This window comes from Eutrigla gurnardus, assembly GCF_963514095.1.
Source record: "Eutrigla gurnardus genome assembly, chromosome: 20".
Classification (NCBI taxonomy): Eukaryota; Metazoa; Chordata; class Actinopteri; order Perciformes; family Triglidae; genus Eutrigla; species Eutrigla gurnardus.
The window spans coordinates 13,368,826-13,389,296 of NC_139931.1; the positions used below are offsets into that span (position 1 = coordinate 13,368,826).

The 20,471-nt window shown below is 43.8% G+C and overlaps 1 protein-coding gene across 2 annotated transcripts in view; it reads right to left on the reverse strand.

Moving 5' to 3' along the window:
• Positions 1 to 14,943, reverse strand: part of znf385c (zinc finger protein 385C) — a 104,872-nt gene extending 89,929 nt beyond the window's left edge. For both annotated transcript variants that reach the window (XM_084038130.1, XM_084038129.1), the window contains exon 1: positions 14,843 to 14,943. The gene's annotated coding sequence lies outside the window, so the exon portion shown is untranslated. The remainder of the gene's footprint in view (positions 1 to 14,842) is intronic.
• Positions 14,944 to 20,471: the final 5,528 nt, after the last annotated feature.

The following is a 20,471-nucleotide window of genomic DNA, read 5'->3' on the forward strand; positions in this document are numbered from 1 at the left end:
TAAAACACCTCGAGGCGAGTTCACTTAACACGATCCCTTCGCAAAGTCAGAAGATCCGTGTTAAAATTGCATCTGGACTGCAGGGATGGAGTGAATTAGATGTCACACGTTTTCTTATGCATGTCTTATTCACTGCGCACACCACCCATGCATATTCAGGACAAAACCAGCACCCTTAAATGTGGCCTACCGCACACATTCGTGCATGCACACACATTTACACACAGCATCGGTGATTTCATCAAGGTGGGGGACAACTAATCCTTATCCTTGGCACACCTAACAAGCTTTAACATCATGGACCGTGCCTCGACAGATGAAAAATGACGCCGCCTCTGTGTCTCCTAAAATCCATCGGAACATAATTTATATACTCTTGCAGTGTGTGCCGAACAAAACATTTTCATTGCCGGGTACTTTACGACAGATGGATAAAGCCTCCTGGAGCCCTTTAGAAAAAAGTAAGAAGGAAAAAGAATTTGGTGGTGACTGTTTATAACCGGGACGTTTTAGTGTTTTACAGATATTTGTTGGGACAGCCGACATGAAACTGGTCACCGTTATGTTGGAGGTTCAAAATTTCAAGGGGCGAGTCATCGATTAAGAGAAATTAAAATGTGACTGCTTTATGTAGGGCCCTATCATTTTTAATTCCGACTGTTAAGGGGAAATAAAGTCTTCTCTTGTGATAAACTGGCAGTAGGAATAAAGCTGAGGTCAAAGACAGCACTGTCAGGGTGTGGGTGGGGACCCTGTTACTGTAATAGAAACCCTGCGTTCACTTTCCTGCTCCTCTTTAACCAGAAATCACTGGCCTAATTAGCTTTTTAAAAAGCACTCAGCACAGCAATTAGACCCGACTAATATTAGAAGTGCTAAACAGCGAGAGAGAGTGACATCGAGTGAACAAGAATTCACAGGACACGTATGACTAGTAACATAGCTGGGGTTGACACACACGTGTTGGGCTCCCAGGAGGCACTGCAGCCAAAAGAAGCATCTCCCCCTCTGCCTTCATATATAGCTCGTCAAGCAGCATGAATGGTGCAGGAGATCATGAGTCCAGCCGGGTAAACGGCTCAGCTGGCCACAGAGATAATCATTACACTCATTAGGGTGTCTTCAAATCTTTGGGCCCCCCCGCCACACTACAAAACGCTCATGCTGGGGCCACGGGAACGCTTTGTGGGCCGGCTGTCCAGCTGGGACAAATGTCTTCACACGGCAGTCGGTCGGGTTTTTATTCAGAACAGAAAAGCATGAAGGTTTCTTTACAGCCTCAATGTCAAATTTAGTAAATGCTAGTGGCATCATTAAAGGGATGGCAATGTCAGTCAGTCAGTTCAAATGTTGGGTGGATCAAAGTTTTATTCTATTTTATTTGTCTATTTTACTCTCAAAGGAACCATAATTTAACAAATGATCATCATACTGTATTGAAGATGTGTTTGCCTGTCTAGCTGCTCAGGTTGCTTGCCCAAAACTTACACATAATTGGTTTAAAATGTGTTTACGTCGTCTCTGCAATCAGACAAATCCCTGAGATCAAACAGAAAAATACAGATGTCGCTGCTACTTTATGGAACTTTTAGTTCATTGTCATGAAAATGTAGATATATTTGGGGAACTGGAATCTTAGTTGTCTATACATAGTTGTTTTTTTATTCATGTGAATGTGACATAACCTCCCACATTTCCATAATCCTGCCGATAAAGGAGGCGTGGTAGTTTTCACGTCCTGACTGAGAACCTGCAACAGAAGCTTCTGATCATCAAACGATGAACGTGCCGAGTGATTCTTCCACTTACAGCTGGTCGGTGGAGCCGACAGCACATTCCTGAGAATGTAAGGCTGCCGGCTTTGTAGCAATTGTGACATTAATTACATGTTCTGTGTTTCACACTCTTTTGATAATTCAATGTCTGTCTCTATGATAGGAATTGCCATGAAAGAGAAACCGTTTCACACATAAACAGCCTTGGAATGGAAACGCTTTTCTCTTCAGACCCACTCCGACGATGAAAAGGCTGAGAGTAATCCAACGGAGTACGATATTAATGAAGAGCAAACTGTGCGTTCAATGGGTGAGCTTGCATTGCTGAGCCCTTTAAAATATAATCTACAAAGCAATCAAGTGTGTTGGAGATGGACGAGGCAGGAGTCAGGGAAAAGGAATGAACCCTCCGAACTGCTGAAAAGGCACTGCAGGCTGAATGATAGGACAGTTGCACCACACATGGAAAAAAAAAAAAGAAGGATGGAGAGTGTCAGTAAGAAATAATGCATAGCTGAATGGTTTATGTCCTTTGCCTGAGAAAGCTTTCTGCATGACAATAAACGCTGCCTACCGCTTTTTTTTTTCCATTTTGCACAGAATCAACTGTATGTTTTGTGTAGGTCTGTTTTTCGGTCTAATCTCCCCACCACCTCTTCCTCACTCCATCCTCGTTTCCGTCTCAGCGTGATGAGTCAGGGAGCAGCGAGGGGTCCAAGAGTTTTGCATCGGCACCACGCCTCATTTGCTTTCCCGATAGGAGACATGGGAGCGTGGCAGCAGACAGAAGTGGGAGATGTGAGACAGGGGAGAGATAGTCGGGTGGGTGGAGGGGTTGGCAGGGCGAGAGACAGACAGAGAAGAGAGAGGCTATAAAAAGATGGACTGAATGATGAAATGTGTTCAAGTAGGCAGGTGGGCGCTGAAGAACGCATTAGCATTAAAATGGCGAACAAACAGAAATGCAAATGATGCGCTTTTTCCACGAGTGAGTCATTTGTAACCTAAGTGTGTTGATTAAAACCGAGGTAACGCTGTGATTCATCGTCGTTCGCGCTCTGTGACTGGATCAATCCCTTCATCCCTTCATCCCTTCCTCCTCTTTGTGATGCTCGAGCTCACTGATTCATCCACTCTGTTAGTACTGCGATGTTCACGGCGTTCGTACACGTGTAATTGCGTGTGCGGGCAGGTGTGTGGTAGCATTCTTGTGCCTTTTGGTGGTAGGCAGTCAAGCACCGCTCAGGCCCTCACGTCATCCCCATGACAACGCTACGCCTGCGTGCCAATATGAGCACCTCTACCTATCTCAGTCATCAGGCAGGCAGCCACCAATGCATTACCGGTTATCAGATGGCGTATAACAAGCAGCTGCACCCCCACAGAGAAACACGCACCGAAAAACAACAAAAGCACATTCTCAAACAAACAGTGTGACGATGATTCAAAATCCAGACGTGAGCTACGCGGCAGCTCATGCGAGCGCTACGACATGATAGCAAAAATAGACGCCATAGGTCCCAATGCCTGCCTGCTCCCTCTGAGCGCCGCGGGACTCTATCACCCAGCTGCAGGAGGTGATTTGGACCTGGGAGCGTCCCTGTTTGCCATCCATCTGGTACTGCGGTGCCGGGAATGGATTCAGTGCATACGTGCTTCTGTTTGCAGCAGTGGACGATCGCATGCCAGGCCCCTGGGCTGGCACCACTCCGTGCAGAACCTAATGCTAGCATTATTGCTCTCCAGGGGAAATGGGGTTTGTGTCCCAGCACAGCTGAGCAGGCTGCAGGCTGGGGGGGGGGGGGGGGGGGGGGTTGGAAGGGGCGGTTGCCAACCATGGAAGTTTTCACTGAGGTTTAGGCTTAGGACAGCAGTTAGAGGAAGGAAGGGAGGAAATGTACACGCTAGGAAACAAACATCTGTCATTCTGCTTTGTCACTGCATTTCAACAAGTACAAGCCCCTCCTTTCTAAAAGACAAGCAATATCACTATTTAGTCCAAAACACAGCTACAAAAGACATAATGCAACTGTTTTACAGGCCGAGTAGTGTCAAAACCCCTATGTGCTTCTATGTATTATTCTATATCACAAATGGTTCCTCTGAGAGATTTGTCATTCATCAAGTAAGAACCCCAAAAAACAGTTTGAAGCTGTACTCTTAATGGTGATAATGGCGATCGGTGGTTGCAGCATCACACTCATTCCCGGTTGAAACGAGCATCTCCTCAGCCCCTCTTTAATTGGGATTGACATTAAAATGAAGTAGGTAATGTATGCCAAGGAGAGTATGCTGTGTTAACAATTAAAATGGTGCTTAATGGGGCATACCAAGCTATTTTGAGTGCATGTTGTGGGAGAAGAATAGGGCTTACTCCATTAGTCAGAAACCAGAGCGTTTCCCTGAAGTGGGCCAAGGTCAGAGGCACTCCTTTGTTTCTAGGCTAGCCGCTCATCATCCAGGCACTTCAAACCCCTGACTTAAGTCATTAACATAAACACCAACCTGGGAAAAAGTGGCCATCAAGGATGTTCTTTCACTTTTGAAACACTTCTCTAGGCATATAGAAAAGCGAGGGCTAGCAGGCTACCATGGGAGCCGAGAAGTGCCCTCGGGGCCCATTATGCACCTCACTCATCCCTCACTTCTCGCTCGCCCTCTCTTCGATATAATGCTCTCTAGGTCCACGTTGTCAGGGAGACTTGAGGTCACAGGTGGAGAGGAAGTTGGATCAACTTGGCTTTTGGGCTTGAGAGATCACAGAGCAGACGTGAAAAACAGACCAAATAGCAGGAGGTGTAGCACCGGCCAAAAATCAGGAGCAACTCTGGGGTTTGGTGACTCAAAGGCATATGTGTGGACAGAAGGGAAACGCAATGGTGTAGAGAGAGGTGGAGGAGGAAGTTGAATACAGAAATACAGAGCTCCAATGTGTGTCCCGTCCCCCTGCCTTCATCCCTCTGAAGGCTCCAGTGTGCCCCTGTGTCCCGGGCCAGCGGGGGAACAGGGCTCCTGTGTTCCCAAACCTTGAGAGGGGTCAGTCTCCCTGCAGGCAGTTCTCACTGTGTGCTTTTGGGGTTAGATGTGAGCTCAGGGCCAGAGGAGGCCTGTGTGTTCATGTGCCACAGGAAAGTTTACAGTGAAGGAGGAGTGCCTTGATATTGGCTGTGAAGTGGGCCGGCTGTCGAGATCCAGCGGAGGCAATGACTGAGCACAGTGTTAGGAATATTAAACACATTCTTTGCATCCGCTGCATTTCCATCCTGCTGTCAAAAGCAAACGTATGAAATAGCCTTCCTGTATGTACAAAATGGCTAGAAAAGTTAAAAGCATCTGATATTGTACTTCTATTCACTATAAAACGATGCAACATTCAAGTGTATTTCTACAAAGTCAACAAAATAAAATGTGAACTACTGTGTTTGCATCAGCTGGAGTTAGTCACATGTACTCAAGGGGATGTAACAAGATTACATAATTAAATGAGCACCTGCAACTCTGCGACAGCATGGCACTTCAATGACACTACCGGCCTCAGATGGCTTTTACTGTATTTTACTTTTACTCTTATAAAGAGGGTGAACGACACGCAACAAGGATCTCAGCTGGATTCATGTCGTTCACATGGCAATAAACAGAGAGAAGGACCTGGTACGAGGCGAGTTGAGCCGCACCACACAGGGGAATTGCAGCATCAGTATGTTTCCCAAAATGTCAAACTAATCCCTTAAAACTAGTGGCATGTCCAATAAATGCACTTGTACTTGAGGCTGCTATTGGAATATATTCATAAATAAAATGTTGTTTCATAATAAGTAGCATAATACATTTATCAATATATAATATGTATATATTTACATTTGTCAATTTTGCATATTTTCTCCTAATGCCAGTTGAAGTTATGGATCAAACTACTTAAAAAATGAATGCACTATTTGTGTGAGGATTCTATGGATTTATTAATTCTATAAGTAGCCTTGAGCCCAGGAAGGTTAAATAAAACCCTTTAATTAACAAATGCATAAGAAATCTATGTATGCGAGACCGACATCAACATTTTTATCACCTCCATCAAAAGGTGGACAAAGAAACTTCACTGGGATCTATTTTAATCCCTTATGTGCGATGGATGAACACCAAACCTTCCCACTGGAGTCCACGTCTGTATTTACTGTATACATGTTCGTAAAAGAGGAAGTGAGAGCACGAGAGGCGATGAGCAGCCCTCGTGTTCAGATGTTCCCTGCTGTGTTTTGTCTCCAAGTTTACAATAGAAAAACATTAGCCAGGCCCGGCTCCAGCGTGTTCTCTTTCACTGCAGCCATCTAGCTATCGATTTCTAGAGACTTCTGTGGTTCAATTTGGCTTTGAAGAAGTAGAGTGCCTTGTTTCTTAGAGCAGAGTCACTGAGGCGTTACAGGGCCTGCAGATCTTGTACCACCTCGCTCATACCTCTGGGAGAATTAAGACACAATAAGCTCCCCTCGGTTGTTTGCGACTGTTCAGTCAGGTCTGTCAACCGTAACAACTAAAAAGGAACACTTGTGCTATGACTAAACAATGCACCGTCTTTGCAAATAATGGTTCCGATATAACACAAATGCTACAGATTTCTGCTGAGATATCAAGATATCCAAATCATGTCTGTTATTGTAAAGAAATACATCGTGTCCAGCAGTGAAGCAGATAGTTATTAGTGCAAAGCAGAGGAAGGCGATCTGAAAGCATGTTCTAATACAATACTGTTGTTTCAGGGAGCCTTTTAACATCCTCTCCATCCTCCTCTCCATCCTCCTCTCTCCCTCTCTCTCCTGGTGTTGGCTCTTCCAGGGAGCAGGTAAATCTATTCCCCCCTCTCTTTATCTTTTGCCGTGCCCCCGTCTCTGACAGCAGTGTCAGTACAATTGTTAACCCGACCCCAGCAGCCACTGTTTTGTCAGCAAAAATGCTCCCAGGAGCAGAGCGCTGAAAGATGCTCCTTCTTCTCCTTAGTGAGAGGCAAAAAATATATGGTTCAATTATAGGGGCTGTCAGGCCTGTATGAGCTTTTGATGGCCTGAACAGAAGTGTGTGTGTGTGTGTGTGGGGGGTTTATGCAACGCAGCTTGGTATCAAAGCTCAGACTGGCAAACACGAAGAGAAATCAACACAATTCAAATTTGACGGTGGAAAAGTCTCCGATGAGTCAGTGGCCGACACGGTCTTTCAACTTCGCCAGTCGACTCCGTGGAAGTACTGCGGAAGCACTGACTCACCAAACAGGTAAGGAATTGAGAGAGACAGGGAATCAGTGCAGTTAACAGAAGTGATTTAGTGGATCAGCGAGTCGATGTGGGCGTCAGCCGTGCGAGTTAAGCGCTGATGTCTGGGCGGCTGCAGGGGCTAAGAGGGATTTGAAACTGGATGAAGTGCAGACCGTGTGGGATCTTGAAGAGCGGAGCGCTGCCCTTGCTTTCTTCACCCACTCTCAGCCCACCAGTTCAACACAGATGATAAGAGGCCCCCAAGCAGAGAGCAAAGGCACATAACCCACACTCACTCCTGCAGCACGGCAATGAAAAACACCTCGGCAATTAATGAGGGGAGGATAGCAGGGTGAAAAGAGCAGCCACAGACTGTGGGAAGAACAAACAAAGTCAGTTTCCTGGAGCTGCATATAGAGTACCGTAAGGCCAGTTCATTGTGAGGAGGTGACCCACATTAATGAAAGAGGGCAACTGAATATCCGCAGTTCTGAGTCAGCCGCTACGTCAGTAGTGGCATCACAGGCCCATTTTCAACATCACCGGCTCTATCGGGCCATCTGGGGCGACCTGAGCTACAACCATCAATATCCAGCCTCCTCTCCTCACCGCCGGCACGGTTCAATAAGAGACACGGTGGAACAAGAGCGTGTGCCTCAGATGCAGCCCTGCAGACAGCGGAGGTTACTGTGATCAGCATGGATTAAATGTATTTCCCACCGGATCAATGAGAGATGGAGGTGGGGGGGTCGGTGGCTTGGCGGGGTGGAGGAAGCTTTGGCACCACCTCCTGCGGCCCGTAATGACTCCGATAGCTGATATGTGGAGCCGCGGGAGGCAGAAGAGGAGCCGTTTGCTCGGCGGGAGATAAAACAGATGCTTCTCCCAAAGGACGGTCGTGTGAATGTACGCTGAAGAGCGCAGAAACACAGAAGCACCAGCACTTTTACACACACACACACACACACACACGATCCTGCCCGAGATAAAAAGATTACTTGTGAATTGATTTTGCCTGGTGAAATTAATTATGTAACAGATTAGTTACCACCCCCCCCCGAGCTCAGGGTGTTTTAACAGGACGACTCAGGTCAAGAGCAAGACAAGTGTGTTGTGTTGAGAAGATCACAGGTCTGAGATCCACAAAACTACAAGCTCTTCTAACTTGTTAACTCACACATTACAGCATGTTTTGGAGAAAGGGAGAGGTTTACATTTTGAACTCAGAAAGAAATCTGAAGGTTGAAGCTCACAGGTACAAGGTTTCACCTCAAGCCCCTGAGAGCTGAATGTAAAAGAAACCTGATGGCTGCTTGCGTTATATTCATAATTCATGTGTGTGACGGCGACATTCTCCCAAAAACCATCTTCATAGATCAAACATATGCTAGTGTTTACAGACAAAAGATGGTGAGAGTATATCTAGATTTGGACAAGAGTCCAAAGAGAAGCAGTAACCTAAGTGATGCTTTTTATTTGTAGTGACCTTTGGAGAAAACCACTCAACTACTGTAGTTCTTCCATACGACAAAATGAACAAAAAGCTACATGAAAGGAAGGACAAATTGTGCTAAAACGTACAAATCATTCAAAAGCTTTTAGAGTGCAGGATGATTCCGAAATGTAACCCCAAAATAATCCTCTACAGCTACATTTATTTTACTTAAACTAATGCATCACATTCATTGAGATTTAGCAAACGGACAAAAAAAAATAGTCTGTGATGAGTGATTATTTTTACTGCAGCACTGCATCGAACAGTGTCCTACAGACTGAGAAACTAGTCCTTTCAGCTATAAATAATCTTGACATAGAGAAAGCAAATGAGTTACTTTTCCTTCTGTCAATATTGATGACCATTATGCCCTTGAGCAAGGCAATTAGCCCATGACAGCAGAGCTGAACTGAAAGACTGCGGTTGTGCCGGACAGCTACCATGTGTGAATGTGTGGAAGTGAATGAATGAGTGAATGTGAAGCAGGGCGTTGTTGGGGGAAAAAAAGCATCGCCACATAAAAACATGGAAAAGTCGATACCACACAAACAGAATATCTGCATATTCATGAAAGCGATTTCTAACTGCACGTTTCTGATCAAATGCCGCCGCCCTTCCTGCCGAGTGCAGCTGGGAGCGAAACAAGCGGCCCATTTAGCGCTTGTTGTTGTTGTGTGGAGTGGCTGAGGAGGTTTACCTGGCCCGACACACTGAGCCAGTGTTTAACCCCAGAGCACCGTCATTCACCGGCGGCGCAGCGGCGTCAATGCACCACTGTGTGCGTGCGTGTGTTTGTGTAGAGGCTCTCACACTGGGACCTCTGTGCTCGCGGCAGCGAGGTGGACTTCTGCTTCTTTCTGTTAATGACGAGCACAGTAACATCAAAATGAGATCTGATGAAACTCAATGCAGACTGTGAATGTGCCACGAAGGTGGCCCTCTCCACTTCCCTCCTCCAACTCCTCAATGCCACATCACCTGGTGTTTGGGCGCCGTCGTTGAGAAACGTTTTTTCCTCTACCTGTACTGAGATTGTCACAATAACATCACTTAAGGTGTTTGGACTGACTGGAGGAAATTACTTTATCAGTTAGAGATGTCTCATCAGCCCATTATAACTTTCTAAATGATGAGCTAATAATAAAGCCTCGACTCAAACTGTAAACTCGTAGTCCTTCAGAATTAATGTTTCCCATAAGTCAACACCAGATACCCGCTAGCTAATTCTTGTCTCATTTGTAGTCCGATAAACAGTGCATTCATCAAATTCAGTGCTCCCCAGGCTCAGCAGCGTCACTCCTCCAGCCCCCCCAGGGAGGAGCAGGCAGCCTCTGCTGAGTCCATCACCGGGCTGTGCACCTCCGTGTGGGCATGCCAGTCTGCCAGGCAGGGGGGCCGGAGGAGGGAGGGGGCTCGCAGCGGGAAAAAGGGCAGCCTGCATGCCCTGAGGCAGGCTTCGTGCAGCTGTCAGAATCTGTGACCCCCACCCCGCCCCCGTCACCTCAAGCTTCACACGGAGCACCAACCCGGTCCAGCGGAGGGACTCGGGGGTTGATGAGTATCACCACTCCACCGCTCCTCCGGGGAGAGGGAGACAGCGTGGCCAGAAGGGCCAGCGTTCAAGCCTTTTTATAGAGATTTTCATTTTTACCTGTCATGCAGAGAACCTGCACAGCTTGTTACTTGCCATGTCACTCCCCATCAGCCGAACCCCGGAGTGTGACAAGGAAATGTATAATTCAGCAAGCTCGCTTGTTGAAGTCGTTTATGATACAACATCTGAATTGACATGAAATGTGGGGAATCTTCAGGCACTTTTGATTCATCCTGAGCGTCTACTAAAAAGACATGTTCGAGGAAATTAAATGCCTGGAATATAACCGAGTACAAGAAAAGCCAAAGCAGTGACATAAAAAAAAATCTAACAGACAAGACAACATTGAAACACTATGATTTCAACCCACCATGCAAATGTTAAATACACGACGTTGTAATTTCTTGTGTACTTCACATTAACAACCATCAGCCATGACAGCGCTGCTCTGCCTGCAGTCCTCCGGTGCCAAGCTTCCTCCTAGCTTAACTGTGTGTTTGTGTTGGCAATTGGAAAAGCGACCAGCGAGTGCGTCACAGTTTAAGCAGAAAACTTTTCGTAGAATCCAACCGAAGGTCAACGCGCTTCTCACACGGAGGGAGAGAGAGAGACAACGAGAGAGGTCGACAGAAAGCGTATACACGTTCAAGTCTCGGGCCTCGTGGGCTCCAGCTGTGTGTGTTGCTCGGTGTGAGCGGACTGGTCACCTTGGCTCAGCAGGGGATGATACGGCAGATAACAGCGAGATTAAAAAGAAGGTCGGAGCGAAATAGCAAGAGGCCACTTGAACAGTGGGCGAGGAAAATCACAGAGAAAATGATATGACGAGAGAGGCAGCGATACAAGAGCAAGTGGCTAAAAAAAAAGAACATGCAACACTAAAGGGGAAAAGGTGCATTGCAAAATTCTGCAAATATTCTGTTGGATGTGCTTAACAAGATGCAGATATACCAAGAAAGTCCTGACAAACTGTAGCAGTAAGCACTAGAACAAACCCAGAATGCATATAGCTTCTATCGTTTGAGTTAAGTGCATTTCGTCCTTCCTCACTGTGGATTTACATATTGTGGAAATTAACAGGCCTACACTCCACCTTACCTCTCAAAAGCTTCCCAAATGATGGCCTCACATAGTGCTGGGCGGTATGACCAAAAATGTATATCACGGTATTTTTCAAAATGATATCGGTTTCACGGTATTTGACGGTATTTTTTTTTTCAAGCACGACTGGGTGTTAACCTAATTTTCTAATAATTTAGAGAATAATTACTGCAGTAAATTGGCTTGGACTGACATATTTTAATGTCATAAGGAGTGAATATTGTAGAAAAACATTAATGTCCACACTAGCATTAATGATGTGAAGGAATCAGAATGCATGACTGTTGCAGTCAAAATACAGAACCCTTTATTGTTTTGCAACTTGAAAAAACATCTTTTGTAAACCAACTGGCTACACAATGTAAACAATACGTCTCCTGTAACTGCAATATGAAGACTTCTTTATCCACTGGACATCAATTAAGGCAACATCCATAAATAATATTGAAACAAATAAATTAAAAAAATAAATAGTTCCACAGTTTGCTTTTCTTGTCGTAGGCAGTCCCCCTAGCAAACGCGTCTTTGAGTGACATTTGACTCGTCTCTTCTCCCGCAGTGCGAACAGCGGCTACAACTTTAGCCCGACGGCATTTGCAGAATATTGTTGTTTGTTCGACGTCGATTTTTTAAAAAAAAGAAATGGATAAACACGGCGAAAGTTTCGGCAAAAAGAAACTTTCGCCGTGTTTATCTATTTTTTCACCGCATCTTACGCTCAACACAGGCTATGCTCTCGCATGCTGCTTGTTTGGTGCAGCTGCTAAACAGCCCCCTCTCAAACAATGTCCGGCGGCGCGACGTTCCGCCGCTCTGCGTTCCCGACGTTCATACGCTACACACTCACCGGTATTGGGGTATATGAAAAATGCATATCATAAACAAAAAAAACACCGGTATTCGGTATGAACCGGTATACCGCCCAGCACTAGCCTCACACTCCCCCTCTCTCTTTTGTTTCTCACCTGAGGTGCCAGCTTCTCCAAGTAACGCTAACTATCTCAGATAGCCATCTCTGATCAAACAGAACTCCGATGTCCCAAAGTGGACAGAATGTGGAGTGCAGCCCCAGAGTGACCCCTTTCCGTCAAATGACCCCGTGAGATGAATATCTTCAGCATTGAGCACTACAAGAAGCAAGAAGCCACTTTATGATATTTTGCCGGGGAATGATTCACCGCCGGCTTCCTGAGCTGGAAGTTAACACAAGTTCCGATCCCTAACAAGGATCGTGACAGACGGGCTTGTTTGTCTCTCGGCACTCTTCATAAGTGCACACGCAACAATGAAACACTAAGAAACACTCACACACAAACACCACCTTCATGTCCTCAGGGTGTAACGGCATGCAGAACTCACAGTTCATGTGGTTTCGGGGTGACGGCTGCATGCGGTCTGTGGAGGGTATTTCCATGTATTCCACTAAATTCCGATGATGTTTTTCATGATGTTCTTTTTGTGTGCATGGAGTCAGCTCCACAACAGCAGGAGGATATTCTGGAGGTGTGGGTGGGATTTTGTTTAATATTGGGTTCTCATGAAGAATCGCACCTATAATTACCAGCAGCAACACTCGATTTTCTCTCGCACACAAAGTGAAATAGTTCCTTCGTCTAACTTCGTCAACTCCTGATTATTGAGGGATTAAATCTTACAGAATAACAGAAAATAACGTTTCAAAATTAGGCTATTTGACCACACCCTTTTAGGTGGCTTTGAGGAAGAGTGAGACAGACATTCCTCTAGCAAGGTAGCAGTGAGACACTTTTCCAGCTTGGTTTGGCCCAGCAGAACACGGGCAAGGTCACCCTTTTTCATATAGAATCCAATTAGTGACAGGAAGGGTTACAACTGTGCAGCTGGTTCCTATTTATTTCCTTGATAATGATGATAAGCTCCCCTTAGTGAGGAATCTGCAGTCTGCTAGACAGGAGTTTGGGAGACAGGTCAGCTTGTTTGACCCGTTCGGACCGAAAATGATGACTTACATGTCTGCACATTTTGAGACCGAGAGGATGTCAAAATAAGGTGGTTTTCCCAGTAACAACACAAACAGGTCACGCATTTCCACAGACTGTAATTATGGAGCCAAAAATCTGTACCAAATGACTCATGACAAACATGTGCCCAGCATCTCCTCTTGTACACCTAGTCCTGTCTTGGTAAAAAACTCTCAAATGCCAAACTCCCTCTAGCAAAACATAAAAAACAATAAAAACACAAATGACTGTGAGAAACATATTGCACAATTAATCATAAGAGCACGAGTGATTGCAGCGTTTATCAGCCGGGGTCATTCAGCGGGAACGGCCGGCTCGGAAAAAGGTGCTGCCCATAAATAAAGTCAGTGCAAAGAGAGCCGCACTATGTCAATTTCTGCAAATCAACCTTGTGATATTCCACTTGATTTATCGGACCTCTTACTTGTTACACTTGAGCACCGACTTGTACAGCAAAAGAGGTGTTCAGTAAATCCAGCGTGGACTCTTCAGGAGGACAGAGTCCCATTCCAACATCATATCCTTGGCCACTTTAAAAAGGCAATGAACCCTGAATGTGCAGTCAGCTATGCACAGATGTATGCAAGTTTATGAGTGAAACATGAAGTCATAAAAAACATTTTTACATCTTTTCATTTTACCTGTAATGCAGAGCCTTGCACAGCTTGTTACTTGCCGTGTCACTCCCCATCAGCCAAACCCACTGTGCGACAAGGAAATGTAATTTATCAGACTTGCTTGTTCAAGTCGTTTATGATACTGAATTTATATGAAATGTGGGATAATATCTCCTGAATACTATTCCCTGATATCAAAGGTGACAGAAACACTAATCTGTCACTAAAACTTTCATTTAATATTTAAAAGTTTGTAGACAATAAAACTGTGTATTAAATCGACTTCCCTTTCTGTCAGAGTGAATATTTAATTTGCTTTAATTAGACAAAAAGGAAAATCAATATGCTGAGTAGAAAGTGCACCAAGAGGGGAACTTTTGACGATTTGCAGTGGAAAACTATTGATGGGGATGGATGCTGGGCACAGAGGATGGAGTCGGCTACATGAGTGGAGCAGATGCTGCAATATGGACCCACAACTGACTATAAATATAAGTAACTTAAATAGCTGCGTTAGGATATCTACGCATTTTTTACTTTTTTACTAACGAGGTACCAATAATAATTAAAATAATTAATTTAATAATAATTAAAAAAAAACATATCCACTTAAAGGCTTTATCTGTGTATTTTCCCTACTGTCGCGTTCGTATTTTGTACTTGAATTGGTATTCGTCCAGCAACATTGTTCCTTATCACTCATGAAACAGTTTAAAAGTGTTTTCCCTCCCAAGTGTGGAGAAAGGGATTAGACGAGTGATGCTGCTGATGCGCAATTACGCACAACCTCTAAAATCAATGGTCTTTATCCAAAACACGCGCGCAGTTAATCCAGCGAAAAGCGATGAGACGGAATAAAAACTTCCCAGCAGCACATGTGTCATTTACTCCGCAAAGCTGCACACCTGAAACTATCGCATCCGGATCAATTCCATCCAAATCCAAACTTCTGCGGAGACGGCGCTCTTTCTCAATAACACAGCGGTGTGAAGAAGACAGCAGAGCGCGTTCTCTTACCGGCCAGGTTCCGTTTCAGACTTTCCCGGTGCTCGTCCGTGCCCAGCAACAGTGGAAACAGATTGGTACACACTGGCCACCGACGCCAGGGACGCAGAGCTGTCCAGCAGCGGTTTAGTCAAGTCACACGTCGTTACGCAACCGGGGGCGGAAGTGCCTTTTAACAATAAGAGCATGTAAACGTGTTTGCACCTGTGGAGAAGCAGCAGCTTTAATGGACATTTTCAAGATGTGGAAAGAATGCTCTCAAAGCGATTTGAGATGTTTACAGTGAATGTTATTATGTATAGCCTTAGGCAACAAACCCTATTTACTAATATGATTAGAAATATTATACGAACACATGGGAAAATAATATTTACAAGACATCTTTACACTTTAGAACGAGGAGCCATGACTCAAATTGAGTTTTATTTTGAAATACATGACCGGATGTCTTCGCTCATCATGAGCGCTACTTGACTCGACTCCAGCAGCACCTCACGGGTTTAAACGGTTATTTACACGAGTGACTGTAGACAAAACGGGTTGACTTAGGGTTAAAAAGCATGTTTGGTGTCTCCACCCAAACATGCTTTTTATGTGGATGTATTGTTTTTGAATGTGTTCTTTTATTATTGTGTAAGAAATCAAATCACTAATCATTGTGTGTTTTTTTTTTTTAAATCGACGTTAATATTTGTTCAAATCTAATGTGATGGACAGTGAAGGTCGACTCCATGAGGTGTTTACGCTGGCGGATTTGAACGGTTTCCCAGACTCCAGAATAGGTAGGAACAATAAACATCCCACAGAGCCTTACCTCACCATCCAACAAAAACATTTAGCTCGCCAAGTTTGCCGATTATGTGATTTAAATACTGGTTAGTTTTAGGGCATTTTTGTACTTAATTTGCTCCATTAGATGCTGATTTGTTATCGGCTTTAAAGTGATTTTAATCAGACGTGATTAACAGAAAGGCCAGTCGGCCTGATTATACTGTGCCGGGGCTCTAGTGACAAACTGAAAACAAAGACGAGGTTATCAACGGTGAGGTGATGATATGACTCCCGTTTATGAGTAATACATATGTCCTTCTTCATGCAAATGTGCTGGCACAAGCGGTGGTCATAAAAATAACCCAGTCAAGAACATGGGGAGCACAGTGAATGAAACACAACACCATCTTCTCTTCTCACTGACACCGGCCGTAAACCCCCTCTATGGTCTAAGGTGCCTGAAAAGGTCTTCAAATCTTTAATATGCATTCTTAGCATTTGCGTGGCGGTGTTCAGCCTGTGAAGCGTGGTTCCTTTCTCACATTTTACGGATTTATTTCATCTCCCAAGCGCCACCAGTCCTCTCCGCCTGCATTATGGCTTAAGGGCAGGATGTAAGCCAGATCCAGAGCCCTGCAAGGAATCCGATTGGTCACTGTCCAAACCCGGCACCCCATCAAACCAGCCTGGATCTGCCTCTCACACGGTTTCAGACCACAGTGCACCTTGGCCTTTTCAGCGCTGACACTGCAGATTATAGACTGCTTATAGTGGTAAATTAAGGCGGTGGGTGAACTATGACCTTTGTCCAGTGGTCCTCATAAAATATCAACCTCTAAATCAAAGTGTTCAATTATGCCTTATTTCCCTTCAGGAAAAGTTAGATATTTGATAAGATTTGTTACCAATAAGATGCCGCAGCACAGCCAGGTCAGGTAGTTCAGCCTTGATTTAACTTCACCACCAATCATTGTGTTCATACTAGGGGGCGACCGATTATCGGTGCTGATTTTCAGGAGTTTTATTTATTTATTTATTTGTTATCTTTATAATAATGCTGCTGATATCTAAATTCGGACACCTTTCGACAATTTTGTTTTTTACAAATACCATTTTCAATCAGTCTCTTAGATAAGTAATAATCACTATGGGCCCAGAAAAAGTCATAATGGTCGACCCCTAGTTCAAACACTCCCACAGAAACTGTGAATCTTATGTCTTTGAGATTAATAACACTTGTCAAAATGATGTTGTAAATTATTCTTCAGCGAAACAGTTCTGCCAAATTTCCCTAATGAATTTAAGATGGAATAAAATCATTTTAACTTGTTTTTTCATTGAAATAGTGAACATTATTATCATCCAAAGTAGAAGCGCTCTTCTTCCGTGGTAACTAATTGATAAACTATTCATTCATCTCATTAATTCGGGCTTTTTCCTGTAATGCTGCTTTTTAGCATAACCTGGGGAAATACCAGGCCTCCGTCCAAAATTAACAACAGCAGAGTTATTCCAGCACCTCCAGCTCACCAATGTTATGTTTTCTGCTGAGCCAGGCTCGCTCTTTCCCTGTTTCTATTATTTATGCTAAGCTAAGTTAGTCACCAAACACGCTAATGTTAGTCCATGAAGTCATGAGTGCTATCAATCTCCTCATCCAACTCTCAGAAAACAAAGGCATATTTCCAAAAATACAGAACTATTTATTTGATAATGATTTAAATTATAATTTCAGAATAAAAGTCAAACTAATCTGTGAGCTAAAAATGAATAAATGTCTTCTGATTTAATGCCTTTGGGCTACTACTTTCATTGCTTTCTGTATCGGCAGGCAGGCGTTTATTCTTTCCCCTCTTCTGGTGGATAAATCACCAATAGGTCTGTAGAACTGTACAGTAAAATCCATAAATCTTGACAGGCCTCTATCGCCTCTTAAACTCTCCCACTCCCGCTGTTCAACAACCTGTCCTTGTGTCAACCTGGTTTCCATAGCAACCAAAACGGCAAGCTGTGTCCAGTTGATGTGAACTTTAAAAACACACTTCTTTAAAAGCAGCCTGTGATGGACCAGGGTAAGTGCAGTCGGAAAAAGAGTAAAACAAAGCGGAGTGCGGCTGAAGGAACGGTGGCACTTCAGGTCGTTGATTAACTTCAGTGTGAGTGCAGCCAAAGTGGCATGAAAAAAATGGAATATGGAAATGCTAAAGAAAAAAAACGGAGGAGGAACTAAACAAAAGGCAAAGATACATTAAAACAAACAGGTTTCAGTGGAGAAGACATTGCGTTACAGTTTCCTCAGATATTTATTGACTTCCTGGAGGAGATTAATAATCTGCACCACAGCCTGTCAGTCAGACTTGGTTGTCCATCCAAGCTCCATTTCTAGATGCCTGCAGTGGCAACGACTCATGTGGGATTGACAGTTGTCAAATGAGGAATCACTGACGATTAAGAAGCAGAGGGGTATAGGAGGGGGGACGCAGTTTGTTAGATATGAGAGAGAAGGGCAGCACAATAAAGTTAGTTATAATGATAGAAAGATATATGGATACAATTTAATTAGATTTTATTTTAATATGTATTTAATTTTCAGAGTTGAATGTTCAATTGATGTTTTTTATAAATGGAGATTTAATATAAACTAGTATTTTAGTTGAACCTTTCCCTTCCATTAAATACATTTTGTGGGTAAAACATCTTGAAAGAACAAATGCCGCCCAATATGAATAATTATGGGACAATGTATCATTATTATAGTTGGCTGGTGGTTTCAACATTAAGAGTTTTTAACCTTTTCTTAACAGCTAAACTAAAAATAAAATGTTTCTATCTTCATAAGAAAAAAAATCTGAAAGATGAATGTGTGATATTCAGCCTTCTCACACCCCGCAAAGTTTTGGAATGTTAATTGAAGCAAATTGATTGAATAATAGAAGATGAATCAGTCGCTGACTGGATTAATATGTAGCCAACACTCATCACTCCAAACATCACACGGAGGTCCCATCAGGATTTTTCTCAGTTTCTTCACCTGGAATCGGGCCGTCGATGCCAGATTTTTGCTTCACAATTATCAAAGCATTCACAACAACAATATTGCTGCAATATTCATCCCCCAGGAGGAGGAAGACGCCACAGTTATACATATTAATAAGTAGAAATGCCTTTTATAGGGGGGAGTCTGCTGCTGCGTTGAGCCACCGTCATTTACCAGAAAGCCCCCCCCCCCCACCCCACCCCTTGGTGTTTACAGCTTATGGGAGCGAATTTCCATGTGCGACCTCTAAATATAGCTTATTGTAAAAGTCTGTTAACACGTTTGAATGCAGCTCTCATCTTCTGGGTCTCGGCAGTGACCCTGCATGAGAGTCCAGAAAAAAAACACTTCACTTTGTAGAGACCGGGACATTTTTACACTTGAACCTACATTATAGATGTTTGCCTGCCGGGTCTCAACGGGATTAATCGGCAAAATGACGCGTGGGAGCCATCTTCACGCCTGCCCTCCGCTGCACTGAGGGGAAGTTTTAAGTCCGCAGTTACATGTATATTGATTTGATGTATATGTATACATGTACATGTCAATTATTTCATATTTTGCCTGTCTAAACTCCTGGTTCTTGGGCTTTAAAATGATGTGAGTGAATCACACAGTCGATCATTGTGTAAAACCATCTTCTATCCCCGTATAACCTTGGAAAGGTACCGAATGAAAGGTATGCAGTGAATGGTGGAGTAAAATTAATAAAGATTAGAGTAATAGTGGAAATATTGATATCCCATATCAGCACATCTTGGCCTATTCAAAAGTAATGAAACAGACACAGCTCACGGACCTTCAGCCTCCCTTAATTACACAGCAGAGACAAAGGGACAGATGTACAGAAAAGAAAAGGCTTAGATAAGTTGAATAAATGTCTGCCTTCACCAAGTTCCTCATTATGCTCACATTGTTATGCTGTGATGGAAAGACATGCAATAAGAATGATAGATTTTGCACTCGTGGCTCAGCAGTGGAGGAGGAGGAAGGAGTCATATTCATATTAAACATTTATATTAGCTGCATATACTGATAGAATCGGCCCTCCTTTGGCTGCACAGGCACTTTAGTTTCAAATCATTTAGTTTCTCCTGAATTCTGCCTGTCTGATGATCACCTGATAAACTCTCCCTACAATAGAAGTAACATTTTAATCAGGGAAATAGGTGATTTGCAGAATTCTATCAGGAGACCAAATGTGTTGGGGATAGACAAAGCCTTGCAAAACCTCCCCGACAGGCTCGATCCAAAGCATTTTGTACAATAATTCTGTGATATTCTGTCATTTGCTTTCTTGCCATGCGTAGGCTTGTTCTTGGATCTCCTCCGACAATCTGAAGACATGCAGGTCCAATGAGGTGGAAACCCTAAACAGTATGAATGGTTTGTCAACATGGTGGATCTGTGATGGACAAGCAATCTGTTCAGCCATCCTATTATTGGATGGGTCAGAATCTGATTGGCCAGTCTGTGCTGAAGGGTTGGGACTTCAAAGGTCAATTACTCGCAATCACTGCAATTTGTTTGTGTACTTTGTATACTAATTAGCAAATGTTAGCATAGCGTAGCTAACACCCTGATCTAAGACGGTGAACGAAGCTGGGCTGCTCCAGTGATTGAAAGTAGAGGTAACGCAGTGTGACACGAGTAATTGATGAAGATACCTGGTTGCATTCAGTTGTTCACTCACTCAAGACAATAATAGGGAAGAGGACACTTTGATGCAAATCATCGCGTCAAATCGGAGACCGAAGATTGAAACATTAACTGGCGCCGCTGTGCGTGGCTATTATGATTTACACATGCATGATTTCTCCGTCATGTCACATC